This window comes from Anomaloglossus baeobatrachus, chromosome 4 (assembly GCF_048569485.1).
Source record: "Anomaloglossus baeobatrachus isolate aAnoBae1 chromosome 4, aAnoBae1.hap1, whole genome shotgun sequence".
Lineage (NCBI taxonomy): Eukaryota > Metazoa > Chordata > Amphibia > Anura > Aromobatidae > Anomaloglossus > Anomaloglossus baeobatrachus.
In genome coordinates this window covers 280,273,681-280,293,527 of record NC_134356.1, presented here as the reverse complement: position 1 = coordinate 280,293,527, position 19,847 = coordinate 280,273,681, and the positions used below count along the sequence as shown (strand labels likewise).

General features: G+C 49.2%; 1 protein-coding gene across 3 annotated transcripts in view; it reads left to right on the top strand.

Moving 5' to 3' along the window:
- Nucleotides 1-19,847, top strand: part of BEST3 (bestrophin 3) — a 78,378-nt gene that overhangs the window by 50,896 nt on the left and 7,635 nt on the right. The gene's annotated exons all lie outside the window — the stretch shown is intronic.

Sequence of the window (19,847 nt, the reverse complement as noted above, 5' to 3'; positions counted from 1 at the left end):
AGCATACAGATACAGGCTGCAACCCCCAGCCGTGTGCTTATCCTAGCTGGCCCCCCCCATTTGGATACCCAGCCATGATAAAGCCAACAGCTGGAAGCTGGTATTTTCAGGCAGGGGAGGCCCATGCTTATTGAACCCTGCCAGCCTAAAAATAGCAGCCTGCAGCCACCCAGAAATGTTGCATTCATTTGATGTGACAATTCCGCATCTTCCCAATTGCCCTGGTGTGGTGGCAATCTGCAAAATAAGGGGGTAATAACAGCTCACAGCTGCCACTATCTCTAGATAAGTAATGGGAGGCATCTATGACACCCCCATTACTAATCTGTAAGGGAAAAGAAATAAACACAAACACCGCAAAAAATTCTTTATTTGAAGTAAAATACAAAAATCCATGCTTTTTCACCCCTTTATTATCCCCAAACACCCAGCACCGACATAATCCACATGAGGTCCCACAACAATTCCAGCTATGCTACATACGGTACATACTGAAGTCACAGAACGCGGGTAAAAACCATGTCCGCACATTGTGGCTTGAGGCAGAGACTGACTTAGCCGCATGATGAGTGGTGACGTCACTCAGTTTATTTGCGGTGACAGCTGGAGGTTTCCACGGTACGCCACCTGTCAGCACAGGTAAACTGACCTCAGGTGTCCTTATTAAGCTCAATGATATCACTCAAATGAGGTCACTGAGTTCACAGACCTGCATCTCTTGGCAGAAAACCATTTTTTTAGCCAAGGAATGCAGATTTGATGCTGAAATTTATACACCATATTCCTGCACCAAACCTGCATCTTATGGCAAAAAAACACATCAAAACACAATGCAGTTTTGAATACTTTGTTAAATTTTAAGGGGTTTACAATAACAGGGAAGGGGGTAATTGAAATATTTAAAATGCATTCTTAAAAATGTTGTTGAAAGAACAAAGAAGGGGAAGAGGAAGGGAAGAAAGGGTAGGCTAAAAGTGGATGGGGGAAGGGGTATTGGAGGGGAGATGGAAATGGAAGAGGTTAGGGAATATAAAGGGGAGGAGAAAAAGGAGGAAGACGTTGAGGTAATTCGTTAAGTTTCAAAGTCAAGCAAGATTATAAACTCTTATATTCATTTAGCACAGTAATAAACACATTCGGAAATAACATATTACATTTATATGTTTTAGAGAATGTCAGGGGACTAAGTCAAAACAAGGTTTGGCATGTACACCTGGGACCCAAGAGACCATCTTATTTTATATCTTTCATAGTTTTTTTCTTTTAATGCAATATGATACTCATAAATTATGATCTGAAACCCCTTCTGTAACTTCTGAAATAGATGGTATTCTTTCTTCTCTCCAGTTGGCTGCTAATAAATTCTTAATAACTAAGAAAATGTGACAGACAAAGTATCTATATTTTTTATCGTATTCTTCTAACCCTATGGAAGAATGACCAATTCTGGAGTAAAGGGTGCTTTACACGCTGCAACATCGCTAAGGATATATCGTCGGGGTCACGGTGTTTGTGACGCACATCCGGCATCGTTAGCGACATCGCAGCGTATGACAGCTAGGAGCGACGATCAACGATCCCAAAAACGTCAAAAATCGTCGATCGTTGACATGTCGCTCCTTTTCATAATATCGTTGGTGGTGCATGTCGCTGGTTGTTTGTCGTTCCTGCGGCATCACACATCGCTATGTGTGACACCGCAGGAACGACGAACATCTCCTTACCTGCGTCCACCGGCAATGAGGAAGGAAGGAGGTGGGCGGCATGTTCCTGCCGCTCATCTCTGCCCCTCCTCTGCTATTGGACGGCCTCTTAGTAACGCCGCTGTGACGCCGAACGAACTGCCCCCTTAGAAAGGAGGCGTTTCGCCGGCCACAGCGACGTCACTAGGCAGGTAAGTCCGTGTGATGGGGCCTAGCAATGTTGTGCGCCACGGGCAGCGATTTGCCCGTGACGCACAACCGACGGGGGCGGGTACGCTCGCTAGCGTTATCGATAGCAAAATCACAGCATGTAAAGTGCCCTTAAGATTTATATCTTTTGTAGTTAATTGCTTTAAGAGGTCTCTGACTTCCTTCCTGCCCGTGACGCACAACCGACGGGGGCGGGTACGCTCGCTAGCGTTATCGATAGCAAAATCACAGCATGTAAAGTGCCCTTAAGATTTATATCTTTTGTAGTTAATTGCTTTAAGAGGTCTCTGACTTCCTTCCATAAAGGTTTAAGTAAAGGACATGAATGTGGATAAAGGATTCATTTTTCCCGCAACCTCCCCAACATAGTGGTGAGTTTTTAGCAGGAAATTTGCACAACTTTAGAGGGGTATAGTACCATCTGGAATATACTTTATAATATGTCTCCTGAAGAGAAGCACAGGTTGCAGTTGCATAAGTTCTTTCCAGAGCTTTTTTCCATGTACTTATAAGGAATTCCTTGTGTAAATCTTTCTCCCAATTATTTAGGTTTAGATTTTTCTCAAATTCATAATCTTCATTTAGCGAGGAATATATATTACTGGTTTTCCAAATAATTTGGTTTAGTGGATTATGCAATAAATTTATTAGGGGTTTAGGAAGCTGAAATCTAGGTTTTTTGTTTGTAAGAAAATTTTCTACACGGTACCAGATTTTTTTCTCTTTATTTGGGATGTTGAGGTTAATTTGTATGTTTTATTTTTGCAAACTATTTATTAAACTTTTTCATACAAACTTCAAACTGTATACTGTATAATCATGGTACTTTGACAAAGTATCAACATGACATCAGACAGGGATAAGACAGAGGGAAAGACAGGGCATGGGGAGATATGAAGGGGGGATGACAAACATGTGATGTGCTTCAAACATCCGAACAACGCTCTAAGGCATGACAACTTTTTACTCCGATAATCAATTATCGTCCGTCTACAAAAAGGTCCCAAAGAGTCCATATACGCCAAAATTTATCCAACTGATTATTAATGCAGGCTGTAAGATACTCCATCCTCCTTGTTTCCCTGATCCTCGATTCCAGGTCCTGGAGGGTCGGTGGACTAGTCTGTTTCCAGAATGAGGCTATTAAACACTTTGCCGAAGTCCATATATGAAGGAGCAACCTGGCTGAATCTTTTGCAATCCCGGGTGGAGGGACATTGAGAAGATAGATAAATGGGTCCAATGGGATCATAGACCCCAAAACTTCATGGGTCAGCTCTCTCACCTCCTCCCAAAAAAGAGCAAGGTTCTCACACTCCCAGAAAATATGAGTAAGATATCCCTTATCATTTGTACACCTCCAACACCGATCTGACATGCCGGGGAAGAGCCTGCCAAGGACCTCTGGGGTATAATACCAATGCATCGAAATTTTATACTGGTTTTCTTTTTGCGTAGTGCATAAAGAGGTCTTTGCTGTCCGCTCCCATGTGACCCGCCACATCGATTTCGATATCTCCTTCCCTAAATATGTCTCCCATTTTGTCATATATGTATGCTGTACTTCTACGTGAGAAGTGAATATGCCATATATGCATGAAATTAGTCCCTTTGTCGAATGACTCTGCCTGCAGAGATTCTCAAATGGGGTAAGGTTGGGAAACTAAGTGGATCTGGTCACGGACACAGCCAAGTGGCATATTCTCATATATGTGTAAAAAGCCTCATTCGGAATGTTAAATCTTTCACATAAGGTTGGGAAAGAGAGGAGTGAGTTGGTACAAGGATCGATTATATCAACAAAACGAAAGAGGCGGGCAGCCACCCACATGGCAGATATATGTCTAAGGGAGCTATTCTGCAGCGCCTGAGTGAACAGTAATGGTATGAATGAGGATCCGGCTGAGGTTAGTGGGAAGACCTTCATGGCCCCTCGCCATATCCGTCTGGTGAACATCATAGACACCAGGAGAGACGCATCCGGGGGGCCCAAGGCATCCATCCATAACAGAGCAGCAGAGTGAGTAGTGGCCAACCAAGTTTTCTCCACCTCCATCCACCTACTTGACATGACCAAGCTGGTCCAAGAGGGAATAAGTCTTAGATGTGTGGCCAGATAATATTTCTACATATCTGGGAAAGCTAACCCACCCATCCTCTTAGAAGCCAGCAACACCGACTGAGTAATTCGTTGACGCTTATAGACCCAAATAAAATTATTCAGCCATTTCGGAAATCGCCAGATCACCATTCTAGGGATCGGTATAGGGAGAGTCTCTAACAAGTACAAACATTTCGGGAGAATCGTCATCTTAATAGCAGCCATCCTCCTGAAAAAGTATAGGTGAAGCTTGTCCCATTTGGCCAACATCTTTTTTAGTTTTTCAAAGAAAGCTGGAAAATTATGCGTGTACAATTCTTTATAGTCACCCGTTAAATATATCCCTAAGTATTTTAAGCTGTCCTTTTTCCAAGTACAGTACAGACCAAAAGTTTGGAAATACCTTATCATTCAAAGAGTTTTCTTTATTTTCATGACTCTGAAAATTGTAGATTTACATTGAAGGCATCAAAACTATGAATTAACACATGTGGAATGAAATACTTAACAAAAAAGTGTGAAAGAACTGAAAATATGTCTTCTAAGTTCTTCAAAGTAGCCACCTTTTTCTTTGATTACTGCTTTGCACATTCTTGGCATTCTCTTGATGACCTTCAAGAGGTTGTCACCTTAAATGGTTCTCACTTCACAGGTCTGTCCTGCCAGGTTTAATAAGTGGGATTTCTTGCTTTATAAATGGGGTTGGGACCATCAGTTGTGTTGTGCAGAGGTCTGGTGGATACACAGCTGATAGTCCTTCTGAATAGACTGTTAGAATTTGTATTATGGCCAGAAAAAAGAAGCAAAGTAAAGAAAAACGAGAGGCCATTATTACTTTAAGAAATGAAGGTCAGTCAGTCTGAAAAATTGGGAAAACTTGGAAAGTGTCCCCAAGTGCAGTGGCAAAACCATCAAACGCTAAAAAGAAACTGGCTCACATGAGGACCGCCCCAGGAAAGGAAGACCAAGAGTCACCTCTGCTGCAGAGGATAAGTTTATCTGAGTCACCAGCATCAGAAATCGCTGGTTAACAGCAGCTCCAATAAGAGACCAGGTCAATGCCACACTGAGTTCTAGCAGCAGACACATCTCTAGAAGAACTGTTAAGAGGAAACTTTGTGCAGCAGGCCTTCATGGTAAAATAGCTGCTAGGAAACCACTGCTAAGGACAGGCAACAAGCAGAAGAGACTTGTTTGGGCTAAAGAACACAAGGAATGGACATTACACTAGTGGAAATCTGTGCTTTGGTCTGATAAGTCCAAATTTGAGATCTTTGGATCCAACCACCGTGTCTGTAGAAAAGGTGAACGGATGGACTCTACATGGCTGGTTCCCACCAAGAAGCATGGAGGAGGAGGTGTGATGGTGTGGGGGTGCTTTGCTGGTGACAGTGTTGGAGATTTATTCAAGATTGAAGACATACAGAACCAGCATGGCTACCACAGCATCTTGCAGCGGCATGCTATTCCATCCGGTTTGCGTTTAGTTAGACCATCATTTATTTTTCAACAGGACCATGACCCCAAACACACCTCCAGGCTGTGCAAGGGCTATTTGACTAAGAAGGAGAGTGATGGGGTGCTACGCCAGATGACTTGGTCTCCACAGTCACCAGACCTGAACCCAATCAAGATGGTTTGGGGTGAGCTGGGCCATAGAGTGAAGGCAAAAGGGCCAACAAGTGCTAAGCATCTCTGGGAGCTCCTTTAAGACTGTTGGAAAACCATTTCCGGTGACTACCTTTTGAAGCTCATCAAGAGAATGCCAAGAGTGTGCAAAGTAGTAATGAAAGAAAAAGGTGGCTACTTTGAAGAACCTAGAATATAAGACATATTTTCAGTTGTTTCACACTTTTTTAAATATTTCATTCTACATGTTTTAATTCATAGTTTTGATGCCTTCAATGTGAATCTACAATTTTCAGAGTCATAAAAATAAAGAAAAGTCTTTGAATGAGAAGGTGTGTCCAAACTTTTGGTCTGTACTGTATATGCAAATGCTGACTGTAACGATGAGAGAACAGATGGCTTTAAATTCAGTGGAAGGGCTTCTGTTTTTGTGGCGTTAACTTTATAATCCGAAAGGTTTCCGTATTCAGTCAGGATAGCATGGAGATTGGGTAGGGATATCAAGGAATTTTGAATTGTTAAAAGGACATAATCTGCAAAAAGAGACTGTTTATATTCTTGCCCCTTAATCTGGAACCCTTGAATGTCTAGGCTTTCTCGAATGTGTGCTGCCAGAGGTTCTATGCATAATTCAAATAATAAGGGGAAGAAGGGGCACCCCTGTCTGGAACCGTTATGTATAGGGAAAGTTGATGATGATGCGTGAGGGAGTTTTACCAATGCCTCTGGACCGGTATATAAAGCCTTGATAGCTTGAAGAAAAGGCCCCCCAATTACAAATTGCTGAAGGGTGGCAAACAAAAAGGGCCAACCTAGCCTATCAAAGGCCTTTTCCGCATCAAGGCTAAGGAGCAATCCCTCCTCTTTTTGATGGTTCAGAGCGTCAACAAGACTTATTGTTCTTCTGGTGTTGTCTCCCGCTTGCCAGTCCAAAACGAATCCCACCTGGTCCCCATGGATTAACTGTGGGAGAAGCATCGATAGTCTAGTGGCCAATATTCTTGAAAATATTTTTAAATCTGCATTAAGCAATGATATTGGCCGATAACTGGCACAGTCAGCTGGATCTTTATCTAGCTTCGGGATCACTGTTATGTGAGATGGCAACATTGAAGGGGGAATTGGGGCACCGTTCAGGAACGAATTGAACATGGTTAGCATGTGTGGGACAAGTATGTTTTGATATGTTTTATAGTATAAGTAAGAAAAGCCATCGGGTCCTGGTGCCTTTCCCTGTGGGAGCTCTTTGATAGTAGAAGTTAGTTCTTCAGTAGTAATTGGGGTATTGAGTGCATGTAAGGCCTCCATTCTTAATTTTGGCAGCGATCTGGCCATGAGATACTCCCTAAGCAAACAATCCCTCTCTGTTACATCCATTTGAGGAGCAGAGGGGAGTGAATATAGTCTGGCATAATAGTCTCTAAAGGCATTTGCATGTTGCTGAGGGTCATACATCAACTGCCCTTTTGTATCTCTAATAGCCAGAGTCGTAGACTGTGCTCTTTGTTCTCTGAGTTCTGCCACAAGTATAGAGTGGGCTTTATTGCCCCTTTCATAGTACCGCTGTTTTGTATACACCAGCAATTTTTCCACCTATTGACAGCTAAATCCTTCAGCCTGTTCATCACCTCCACTATGCGCCTTAGCTTTGCAGTAGAGGGGTACATGAGCATTTCTTGCTGTAATTGCACCAAACGACTGGTGAGCTCTCGGCACTGTTCATTAGCATCTCTCTTTAATTAGGATGCCAGGGAGATACAGTTGCCCCTCCTAACAGATTTATGCGCTTCCCATAAGATCGCCAGTGAGGAAACAGTGCCACAACTGGAAAAAATCTTCCAGTTGGTCCTGAAGTTTAGCTTGGTGCATGGGGACCTTTAAGAGGTGGTCATTTAATCTCCAATGACATATCGTCCTTGCCGAGGCGGATATACAAATGTCCAGCATAACCGGAGCATGATCCAACCATGTAATATGGCCAATTTCTGAGTCTTTGGTAAGTCACAAGGCTGGAAGATTACCCAAAAAGGTGTCAATTCGTGTATGTGTAGAATGCGGGTGAAAGTAGAATGTATATTGTCGAGAAGTAGGGTTTGTCACCCGCCATATATCAAAGCGTGCATATTTATGAACCAGGGTCCGGAAAGCCTTTGCCTGCCCGATCAGGTTTGGTCCCGGCTGTTTATTAATCAGGGAATTTCTATCTCTTATTTCCGAAAAAGGCATATTAAAGTCCCCACCTAGGAATATTGTAGAATAGAGTTCTTTGGTTATTTTAGCAAAAACTCGCTCCAAGAAGGGTATTTGTCCTGTATTTGGTGCATATATATTACAAAGAACAACTGGAGGCCCCTTAAGTATTCCTGTCAGGATAATGTACCGAACCCCTGAGTCTTTAACACATTTGGTAACTTGCAGAGGGCAATTGTTAGCAATGAGTATAGCTACCCCTGCTCTCTTCTTGTCACAAGGTGCAGCATATGCTGTGGGGAACCTCCTCCTAGCAAACTGGAATGAGCCAGAAGCGTCATGATGGGTCTCCTGTATAAAAGCTATGTCTGCATTTGAGGACCTAAGTTCCTGTAAAGCTAGTCTTCGTTTGACATTTGAGTTTAAACCCTTAACGTTTATAGATACTATACTGGTCATGATCGGGATCTAGAATGGGCAAAGTCAAATATATCTTAATGATCTGGATCCTACCCCCTGTCATCTGCCAGGGCGTCTCCAGTCCTGTAAGGTGGAACTCAGCCAGCTTGCTCCATACAGCCCTAAGGAGATCAGTGCACACCATGTCAGTCAGACAACTATAGTACAAGTTGAGGAAACACAAGAGGGAGAGGGAGGGACAACAAACAACATAAAGATGCAATACATACAAATTTGTCAACAATAACATCACAAAATTGGGTTTCCCGGATATCAAAAAGAGAAAAAAAGGAAAAACCGTGGCTGAGTATAGATATGTAATACCAAAAATGAAAATAAAGTTATCCGCCTCTAGAACTAATCCCGCTCTAGGATTTGGGAACACTCTATGGGGTCTGCAAACCCAGGAGTGAAACAAAGTTCCCGAATTGCAATGGAAAAAAAAACAGAAAAAATTTGGAAAAATTCAAAAATCCAAAAGAGTCGGACTTTGTGCACGACTGCTCCCCGCAGCCATTATTCACAAGTACTGTTCAATGTGGCCAAAATAAACTGCTCTCTGTGCCCAAGATGGTCAGACGCTTCACCGTCTATCTTCTGTGGGTGGATCCGCCTTCTTCTGGCTTGAGGAAATTTGGAGACGGAGGTGATCGTCGTCTTTTTGATGTGATACGGCTCCAGACAGCTGGTGGTGGAGGTTGCATGGGAGTTAATTCCCAGTTGGGCATTTTCGGTGTAGGGATCTTCAGAATTTCACAGAAGTGGGGTAAATCTGCTGAGACCTTGATTGTAGCAGAGCGACCATCCCTTCTGGCTGTAAGGCTTAGGGGAATCCCCATCTATAAAGGATTTGGTTTTCCCTCAAAATGTCCAAGAGGGGCCTGAGCATTCTCCTTTTTTGCAGGGTGACCAGGGCTGTATTTGGCCTTCGTGCTGCCCTAGGCACTTTAAGTGGTCACGCCCCTTAGTGACAACGTAAAACTATGAGTTTTCACACACGACATCTGTTTAAGGCAGATCTACTCTGTAAAACACTTGAAAAAGTATAAATGAGAAATGAAGGGCACTAACCCACCCAATGGGGATCACCACAGGCACATCAAAACATAGCATGAGTATAAAATATTCCCACCACACCGTACCCACTTACAGTCTTATGAAAACGTTTGGGCACCCCTATTAATGTTAACCTTTTTTCTTTATAACAATTTGGGTTTTTGCCACAGCTATTTCAGTTTCATATATCGAATAACTGATGGACTGAGTAATATTTCTGGATTGAAATGAGGTTTATTGTACTAACAGAAAATGTGCAATCCGCATTTAAACAAAATTTGACCGGTGCAAAAGTATGGGCACCCTTATCAATTTCTTGATTTGAACACTCCTAACTACTTTTTACTTACTTACTAAAGCACTAAATTGGTTTTGTAACCTCATTGAGCTTTGAACTTCATAGGCAGGTGTATCCAATCATGAGAAAAGGTATTTAAGGTGGCCTCTTGCAAGTAGTTCTCCTATTTGAATCTCCTATGAAGAGTGGCATCATGGGCTTGTAGGGGGTGGGCAGACCCCCTACAAAGGAAGCATAGTTAACCCGGAAATGTTATTAATAAAAATGTTTTATTTGTATATACATGTGTATTGTGTTAGGGCACACCTAGTGGCCGGGTGGGACGGCTGTCACCACAGTGGGGAGGAGGAGCGGGTAGAAACAAGGGGAGGAGTGAGTAATGGTGAAAAGGAAAGGAAAAGATCAGGAGAGCAGTTTTTTCTCGGGGACGGGAGCGGAGCAGCAGAGCCGGGGCAGGGTGTGGGAGCTGGAAACCAGGGAAGCCGGAGAGACCAGGAGCGGGGCGGAACCTCAGAGAGTGAAACAGTCCGGTGTGGGTCCGGGCTGCGGGTAGCCAGAAGTGGGAGCCGGGCGAAGAGGAGTAGTCAGGCACATCCCCACTGGAGGGGACGCAAGGGCAGGCTTCCCCCAGCTAACGAAGCGTTTCATCACCTTTATTGCCTTGTTTGGGACTTTGTGAAGAACAAAAGAATGTTTGTTCATTGCATTGAACCCTGCCTGAAGAGTGTTTGTGCGCCGGACAGCATCTGCAACACCACCACACTCTGCCCCACCACGACATCTCCTGTCCCAATAGTGACGGCGGGGCCAGGGGTAAGCCCGATAGCAAGGGCCACGACTACAAGGCCGGAGGCACCCCTGGCACCCCGTTACATGTGGCGTAGTCGGTAGGATGCGGATTCCATGCCAGGGACCCAAGAAGCCGGAGATCAAGTGGTGCCTAGGGCACAGGATCCGGACTATGGGAGAAGATTTCCAGTCCCATGGTGGGAAGAAGAAACAGTGCCTGCAGCGTTGGACCGGGCACAAGATGGCGGCAAGATGGCCGTCGTCTGTGAGGAAGAAGAAAGCACGCGAAAAGTTGGCGCCAAAAGAAGAGCCTGGGGCTGGCCGGTGCCGAAAAAGAAGTTCGGAGTACTCCGCCCAAAGAGGGGAGGTGTCGGTCCCAGGGCACGTACGAAGATATGCGAAGTGGGCGGTGTTGCAAGAAGAAAGAAGTACCGCCGCGGAGGGGTCGACCTGAAGTGTGAGACTGGGGGTGGAGCATGCCCAAGAGCGGGAAAAGCAAGCCCGCCTCCATTTCCTCCAGCTTCTCCACCGACCCTGACGCCTTTACCTGAGACTCCTTCTCCAAGCAAAATGGAAAATGCCGAGGGACGACCCCCTGCGCCTGGCCTAGAGAGGAGTTACCCGAAGCAGAGTGTGGCTACGCCTGCGGAGGGATTCCCTGCCCATCTGCCGGCTGTACCCGGAGGACCGGGAAGAGCCACGAAAGTGACTTGGGTGACCACATGGGACGCCCTGACCGGAGCGACTACCACAGAGGTCCGGGCGACCTATACCGCCCAACTACCGTCAGGGAGCCGGATGCTGGGGGCCCCATACCCCTGCCCGGAGGTACCCCCGCCAGCCACGGTGGGATCTGCGACACTTAGTCGAGCTCTGTCTCTGGAGGAAATCAACGCCCGGACGCTGGAGAAAGACGAGTGGGGCTTCTACTGGGACCCAGTTCCACCGTCAACACTACCAACCCGAAAGTCTCCGTCACCTGAGCCGGACCCAGTACAAGAGCGGCTGCTCGCCGAGACCATCGCCCGGGAGATGATGGTGGGTTCCGGGGGCGAGGAGTTTGAGCACCAGTACACCACCGGAGTGGTGGTCAAATTCAATCAAAAAGAGGGGTACGGCTTCATCCGGGATGGCGAGACCGGAGATGACTACTTCTACAACCGGGTCCATCTAGACACAGAAGGCCTCCCACAGCGCCTTCACACCCTGTACCAAGGCGAGAAGGTACGGTTCCTGAGGGAAGTGGGTTGCCGGGGCCTGTTTGCGGTCGGGGTAACCCGAATGCCCACCGCACAAGAAGCTGCTCGGTGGCAGCAGGAAGTAGAATGGGAGGAATATCAGAACCAACGAGCACAGCGACGCCCGGTATTAGCCGAGACCTCCCATCCACAACGTACCTTGGCTGTAGCTCCGGCAGTCATGCCCGGGCAGAGTACCGATCCGGAGAAAGGAACCCCGCCGGTGCTGACGATCAACCAGCACATCACTACCCATCCGGTCATTGTTATGGGCAGCCCGCCGTCGTCCCGAGCAGCGACCCCATCACCCCCATCGGGGGCTGAGGAGCCAAAGCCGGAGGCCGAAACCGCGGAACAACCCAGCAGCTATGAGCTGTTCCGGAGGCTGCGCCGGATGCCCGGGCAGTCCTTGTCCGAGTACATACAAGCCCAGAGAGAGGAGTGGCAACGGGCCTACCATCCGGAGTAATCGCCAAGGCCGGAAGATTGTGGGCTTGTTTTTTTGTTTGAAGACCGGTATTGTTTTAGACCGGCAGAAGTTTCATTGTTGATCATCGTTCCAGCTGTCCAGCCCGGAGAGAGAGCCTGCTGCTGGACTGAGCCAGGGGCTCCTCCGTGTCGCAGAAAAGAAGAGGTTTTATTTGTGTTCCTGCTGTTAACAACCACGACCGGGAGTGCTGCCAAGCCTCCGGGCACCACCAAGACCGGGAGCTTCCGGGAGGAACTCCGGGCGCTGGACTGGGGCACCCTCTTTCGGGCACCCTCCTGTGGACAGGTTCGCAGTTTTACTGAACATGTTTTTGCCTAGTTTTAAAAAAAAAATGTGATTTTTAGATGGGAGCCTTGCCGGGAGGCTCAGGCTTTAAGAGGGGAGGTATGTAGGGGGTGGGCAGACCCCCTACAAAGGAAGCATAGTTAACCCGGAAATGTTATTAATAAAAATGTTTTATTTGTATATACATGTGTATTGTGTTAGGGCACCCCTAGTGGCCGGGTGGGACGGCTGTCACCACAGTGGGGAGGAGGAGCCGGCAGAAACAAGGGGAGGAGTGAGTAAGGGTGAAAAGGAAAGGAAAAGATCAGGAGAGCAGTTTTTTCTCGGGGACGGGAGCGGAGCAGCAGAGCCGGGGCAGGGTGTGGGAGCTGGAAACCAGGGAAGCCGGAGAGACCAGGAGCGGGGCGGAACCTCAGAGAGTGAAACAGTCCGGTGTGGGTCCGGGCTGCGGGTAGCCAGAAGTGGGAGCCGGGCGAAGAGGAGTAGTCAGGCACATCCCCACTGGAGGGGACGCAAGGGCAGGCTTCCCCCAGCTAACGAAGCGTTTCATCACCTTTATTGCCTTGTTTGGGACTTTGTGAAGAATAAAAGAATGTTTGTTCATTGCATTGAACCCTGCCTGAAGAGTGTTTGTGCGCCGGACAGCATCTGCAACACCACCACACTCTGCCCCACCACGAAATCTCCTGTCCCCATAGTGACGGCGGGGCCAGGGGTAAGCCCGATAGCAAGGGCCACGACTACAAGGCCGTAGGCACCCCTGGCACCCCGTTACAGGCTCATCAAAACAACTCTCAAATGTATGGGGATCCCGGGAGTGATGGTATGGAGCAGCTAGATGTTAGTCCTCCCCTCCGTGGGTAGGGGGTTGGTTGTCCCGGGGCCCAGTGATGAGGTGGGAGATGCAGGGCTTGGTGGGCGCAGGGACGCGGGGGCAGCGCTGTGTCTTGCGGCACTGTGGTACTCACTCAGCCTGAGACGATGACACAGTTCTCGGTAAAACACACGGCTGGAAAGACGGTTCCCACGGACGGCTGCACTTGCTTTTCCCCAGTAGTTGACGGTGACGGTCCCTTTTCCTGCACCTAAGATGATGATGGTTGCGATGGGTTCCCACCGGTAACCCACTCCCCGGCTTGGATATGGGCCGGAGGAGCCCTACTTTGCCCGCAGGCACTGGCCCTGAGAAACTGGTGCCCTGGCTGTGGCGGTGTCTCTCTGTTACGGTTGGACTGTTGCCTTCAATCGGGACTTGGTTGTTGGGAGACAGTCGTCCCCTTCACTGACGGATTTGGCAAATTATGGTGACTCCTAGCCTTGCCGGGATCCGAAAGGCCCCTGCCCTGGTGCTGACTGTTCTTCGTATACTGCTCCAGACCGCCGTGTCACCACCCGTCCGCGGTCCTTCCAGCAACCTCCGAGCAGTCCCCCTGCAGACTATCACCGCCGTCTGCTGACCTTGCTGTCACTGTCCGGGGCACACACCCGGACCAACTTCAGGCTTTACAAACTGTCACTACTCCTACTTTCCTCCTTTTACACTTCCTTCTACTTCACTCCTCTAAACTCATCTTCTTGTTTACTCCTTCACTTCCCTAGCTTAACTGCCTGGTTTTCCCGCCTCCAGAGCTGTGAACTCCTCGGTGGGTGGAGCCAACCGCCTGGCCCACCCCCTGGTGTGGACATCAGCCCCTGGAGGACGGCAACAAGGATTTTAGGTTAGCCTAGGTGTTCCTAACTGGGGTGTAGGGTGTGGTGGTATTATGACCTGTGACCCCTGGCTTGCCCAGGGCGTCACATCAGCCTCTCTTCCCCCAAGTCTCCCGCAGTATCAGCCTCTCTTCCCCCAAGTCTCCCCCAGTATCAGCCTCTCTTCCCCCAAGTCTCCCCCAGTATCAGCCTCTCTTCCCCCAAGTCTCCCCCACTATCAGCTTCTCTCCTTCTACCTTATGCGCAGATCTCCAGTCTGCATTAAAGACACCCAAACACTCCTTATGAATCTTCAGCTCTGCGAGCACTTACCTGCTCCAGTGTCCGCCACCATCTTCCTGGCTCACTTGAGTATCCTCTTCTGACACAGGCTTCCATCGCATCGTCCTCCGCGGCGTCCTGCTGTGAGCTCTGCATGTGATGTCCACACAGCATTAGATGCAGCACTGAGGAAGGAGCTGATTGGTGCGCACCTGTGACCCTGGAAGTGCAAGGGTCGGCAGTTCCGGGGTCAATCAGCTCCCTGTGCCCGGCCGCCGCTGTTTGTCTGCATTTGCGTCTTAATTGACGTGGATACAAATAAATGGAGGTGCGCCTCTCCCTCCCCTCCCCCCTCCAAAAACACAGCGCATTTTATCGACTGTCTAACGGAGAGGGGGAGGATGTGTAAAAAAAAAAAAAAATTATAAAAAAAAAAAATTATTTATTTTTTTGCTGCCAGAGGGTGCCGCCCCCCTCAACCTGCCGCACCAGGCATGGGACCACGGGTGCCTAGTGGTATATACGGCCCTGAGGGTGACCCAGGAGAGGTCTAGTAGAAGTTGGAGAGGGTGACCCTCATGTTCTATGGCACGTAATTTTCTAGCTTGTAACATGACCTCTTCTTTGATTTTGTAGTCAGTGATGCAGCAAGTAACATCTCTGGGTGTCTGGGATGCACCTTTTGGTCTGAGGGCTCTGTGCGCTCTATCCATGCTGATCTTGTGAGATGGAGGAGCTTTCAAGATTTTATTACATATGATCTGTAGGACCGCAAATAGGTTTTCCTCTCCATTTTTTTCTGGAAGGCCCCTGCCTCTAATCTTATGGCAGCGCCACCTTTTGTCCAAATCCTGTAGGTGTCTTTGGTACTCACAGAGGGTATCATGCTGCGCTGCTATGCCGCCCCCGTGCCAGCAGCTGAGCTGCTCGGATCCGGATCTTTTGCCAGGAGATGCAGATTTGGTGCAGGAATATGGTGTATAAATTTCAGCACCAAGTCTGCATCTCTTGGCAAAAAACCCTCACAAAAATGGTTTTGACGCTGTTTCAGGGCAGTTTTCTGCCAAGAGATGCAAATTTGTGCTTAAATGTCTGCGTTCAGTGCATCATGGCGGGGCACCATCCCACTTGTTTTGTTTCCCTTATTTTCTATCCTTCCCTTTTCTTTGATTGACAGCTCCAGTTTCATAGAGCCACATAAGGGCAAAGACAGTAGGAAAACAATTAGGTGGGAAAGTGTAATTCAAGGATTAGCCCCGCCATGATGAACCGAGCACCTGTACTTTGGTTTGAACAGTCATTCACTGCTGATGTGGCGCCCTAGGACCTGGCCGCCACAGCAGCATTGCCCTCCCAAAGGGTTAATGCTGAGCCTGGAGGTAATTGGGAGATCCATTGGCCAGCAGGTTTAACACCCAACACAGTTCTCCCTCCGGCCAGCAGGGGGAGCTCTGAACCTGGAATTCCAGGGAGCCTTCCTCTACCTGACCAGAGGGAGGAAGTGCAGCCAGTCTGCAGGGAGTAGTGGAAGTGAACAGACGCAGAGTGAGCTGTCCTGTGAATCTGGGGCCTAGAGCTGGAGCAGCTTGGCCCAGAGAAGCAGGAATAGCTGAGAGGCAGCAGAGAGAGACTCAGACATCGGAGTCTGTGGTTGCCAGGGTATAAAATCCGCCCCTGGTAGCCGAGTCCGAAGGGCAGGAGAGCTGCAAGCCCCTGGCCCAGAAACATCCAAGGTACAGCTGCAGCATCAGGGCCCGGTGTGGACTCCAGCGGAGAAGCACCAGAGAGAGGGTCTGCGCAGCCACCTACAGAAAGAAGGGACGTGCCATCGGTCCCAGCAGCAAAGAGGGCCATTGCTGGATTCAGAGAAGCAGGGTCCTATCATCACAAAGCAAAGTACAGGAGTAGGCCTCATACTCAGCTGGCCAGAAAGATCATCCCAAGTACTTCCAGGCCGACCGGATCCCCATCACCACCTGTAACGGTCTCCCAGGACTGGACTGTTCCCAGAGTAAAAGAGGAGAAGGTAAAGAGACTGTTGTTTGTGCCTGGTTCTTTCCTCGCCTGTCGGCCCTGCACCGTGTTAGCCACACAACACCATAGACTTTCACGGGCACCAACTGTATCCCGGGGCATCGCTCCACCTGTGGGGAGCAGTAACATCATAGCTGCCATAACATCACCCCGGAGTTCTCCCATAGCAGCGGCGGCTTAATAGCCGCATACCACAGGTGGCGTCACGAACATTAACTTCAACTCATCAGCCACATATTCAACTGACACCCACCAGGGCCACGGAGCCGGGCCCAGCCACCACTGACTACCACCGGACTAGTCCGGCCCGGCACCGGGTGTCCCCTAGCCCTGGGGTGGGCGAGTTAACTTTTGGCGTCACGAACAGGATTTCGTGCCCGGTTCCACCGGGTACTGTGCGCCTGAATAATTGCGCTTTAAAGACTGTGTTACTGCGTGTTTCACTGTTTGAAAACTGCCGCCGCCATTATCCTCACTGAGCGCAGGAAGAAGGGGGGCGTGCCTGACAAAGAGCGCGAAGGGAGCGCGCCATCAGAGCAGAGCGCTGTTAACCCCGCGCGACCCGGAAGGAAATTTGAAAAGTGAACGGAGCCTGGTAAGGTTCACTAAGGGGGAGGAAGATGTCCGACGCAGAGGGAGGGCAGGTGGCTGCCATAGCCCGAGACGCCGCAGCGCCCGCCGAAGCGATCCCTGTCGCCGTCGCCCCATCCCCCGCTGTAGCGCCGGTAATGCCGATCACCATGCCGTACATACCGGGCGCAGAATGGCTGCCGCAGTATTCCGGGGAGTCCCATACCTTGAGCGACTTCAGAGAAAGCCTGCACAGCTTATTCCGGGTGTATCCGCTGACTGAGAGCCAGAAGGTGGGCATATTAATGGGACAGCTAGCCGGCGCAGCCCAGCGTGAAGTGAAGTCCTGGCCTGATACAGATAAAGGGACAGTAACCCAGATACTGGCCAAGCTAAAGAGTACTTTTGACACCCGCACCGCAGCAGAGATAAAGATGAGATTCTTTGGGTGCAAGCAGCGGCCCACAGACAGCATAAGGGACTATGCCTTAAACCTGCAGGAGGCCCTGAAAGCGGTTAAACAAGTGGACCCAGAGAGTGTACGTGAAGAACACAAACTCCTAACTGAGCAGTTCATAGAGGGGCTCCTGTCAGATGCCCACAGGACCCAGCTGCGTATCATGGTCCTGCAGAACCCTGCTCTGGACTTTGCAAAGTTTAAGGACCAGGCCATCCGGGTACTGAGAGAATCTACACCGAATGACCCAGTGCCCCTCCGGCCTCTTGCTATCACGTACCCCGGGGTGGTGCCTGCAACACGAGCCACTGCAGGGGCTGAGGCGCAGTCCCTGGATAAGGATCCCACTGCAGAGCTCAGACAGCAGTTCCAGGAGCTGACCAAGACTGTAGCTGCCCTTGCCAAGATCGTGCAGTCCCTACAAGTGACCCCATCGCCTGCAAAAATCGAGTTGGCCTCCAGCCCAGATGACGTCCCATGGATGCGACAGAGGAGGGTTCCGCCGACCCGAGGCAGAGACACAGACCGGTATGATTCAACGGGACAACCGATCTGCCGCCGCTGCAGCCAGGCGGGCCACATTGCACGATACTGTCCTTTAAATGGGCCGAGCCTGGGGCCAGGAGCCGACCCCCAGGTGTAAGGAAGCCCGGCTCAACCCCCAGCCGCAGCAAGTATGTGGGAGGACGACCGGTCCTTCCTATTGTGCTGGATGGGATCCCTTTGAATGCCCTCCTGGATACTGGGTCCCAGGTAACGACCATCCCCTATAAACTGTACAAAAGATATTGGGCTGATTCAGACATTGACCATGGCCCAGATGATGATTTAACAATTGTGGCCAGTAATGGTCAGCCCTTACCTCAAATTGGGTATAAAGAAGTAACCATTAAAGTGGGGCGGGTGGAATTGCCATGTCAGGGGATGATAATTGTAGATATTGATCGCAAAGAATCTGACCCGCTGGTAACCATTGGTACAAATGTGATAGAAAATTGTATTGCCGAAGTGATAATTTTGTTGCAGCAGGCGTCTGAAACTGCCAGCTCCGGGCAGCAGCGTGCCCTACAGAGGGAGATCAGAGCCCTGATGAGGAGGCAGCAGGTGGAGCTGGCCGGAGGAGAAATTGGCAGTGTGAGGGTAAGTGACCCCCTACCCATTGCAATACCCCCAAGAAGTGAAATGTTGATATGGTGTCGGGCAGCAATAGGCCTCAAGGGTCAGGATTACCATGCCTTGGTAGAACCGGTGTATTCCGACAGTAGGCCTGGAGTCCTGATAGCCAGAGGGGTAGCAGACGTCCGCAAGGGGAGAGTGCCCATCCGTGTCCTGAATTGTGGGGAGGAGGAAGCCAAATTGCCCCGGTACGCCACTGTAGCAAAACTGTACACTGTCAGCAACAACACCATCAAAGCAGTGGAACCCTTGATCCCGTCCGACCAGGCGGAAGACAAGGGCTCCAAGGGGCAGCTGGAAGACTGGTGCCAAAACTTACATGTGGGCACCGACTCCACCCCCTCACACCAAAAGAATGGGGTTTACCGGGTGGTACAGGAGTACGAGCGGGTCTTCAGCAAACACCCCCTAGATTTTGGGCAGGTGAAAGGGGTTAAACATCAAATCCCCACGGGTGATCATCCTCCCGTTAAAGAGAGATACCGCCCTGTACCCCCCGCACAGTATCAGCGTGCCAAAGAAATGTTACGGGAAATGAAGGAGGCTGGGGTTATCAGAGATAGTTGTAGCCCCTGGGCAGCTCCACTAGTGCTCGTAAAGAAAAAGGATGGTACAATGAGAATGTGTGTAGATTACAGGCAAATTAACCGCATTACACATAAAGATGCTTATCCCCTACCCAGAATAGAGGAGTCACTAACAGCCTTAAAGTCAGCTAACTATTTCTCCACCTTGGATCTCACCAGTGGGTATTGGCAGGTTCCCGTGGCAGAGGCGGACAAGGAGAAGACTGCATTCACGACGCCGATGGGCCTCTGCGAGTTCAACTGCATGCCATTCGGGCTCTGCAACGCCCCAGGGACATTCCAACGGTTGATGGAGTGCTGCTTGGGCCACCACAACTTCGAAACCGTGCTGTTGTACCTGGATGACGTCATAGTCTACTCCAAGACTTATGAAGACCACCTGAAGCACTTAGCAGAAGTGTTCGAGTCTTTGTCAAAATATGGCCTGAAGATCAAGCCGTCCAAATGTCACCTCTTGAAGCCAAAGGTACAGTACCTGGGTCATGTGGTCAGCGCAGAAGGTGTGGCACCTGATCCGGAGAAAGTCACCGTAATCAAGGACTGGCCAAGACCCACCACGGTAAAGGAGGTGCGGCAGTTCCTTGGGCTGGTGGGCTACTACCGA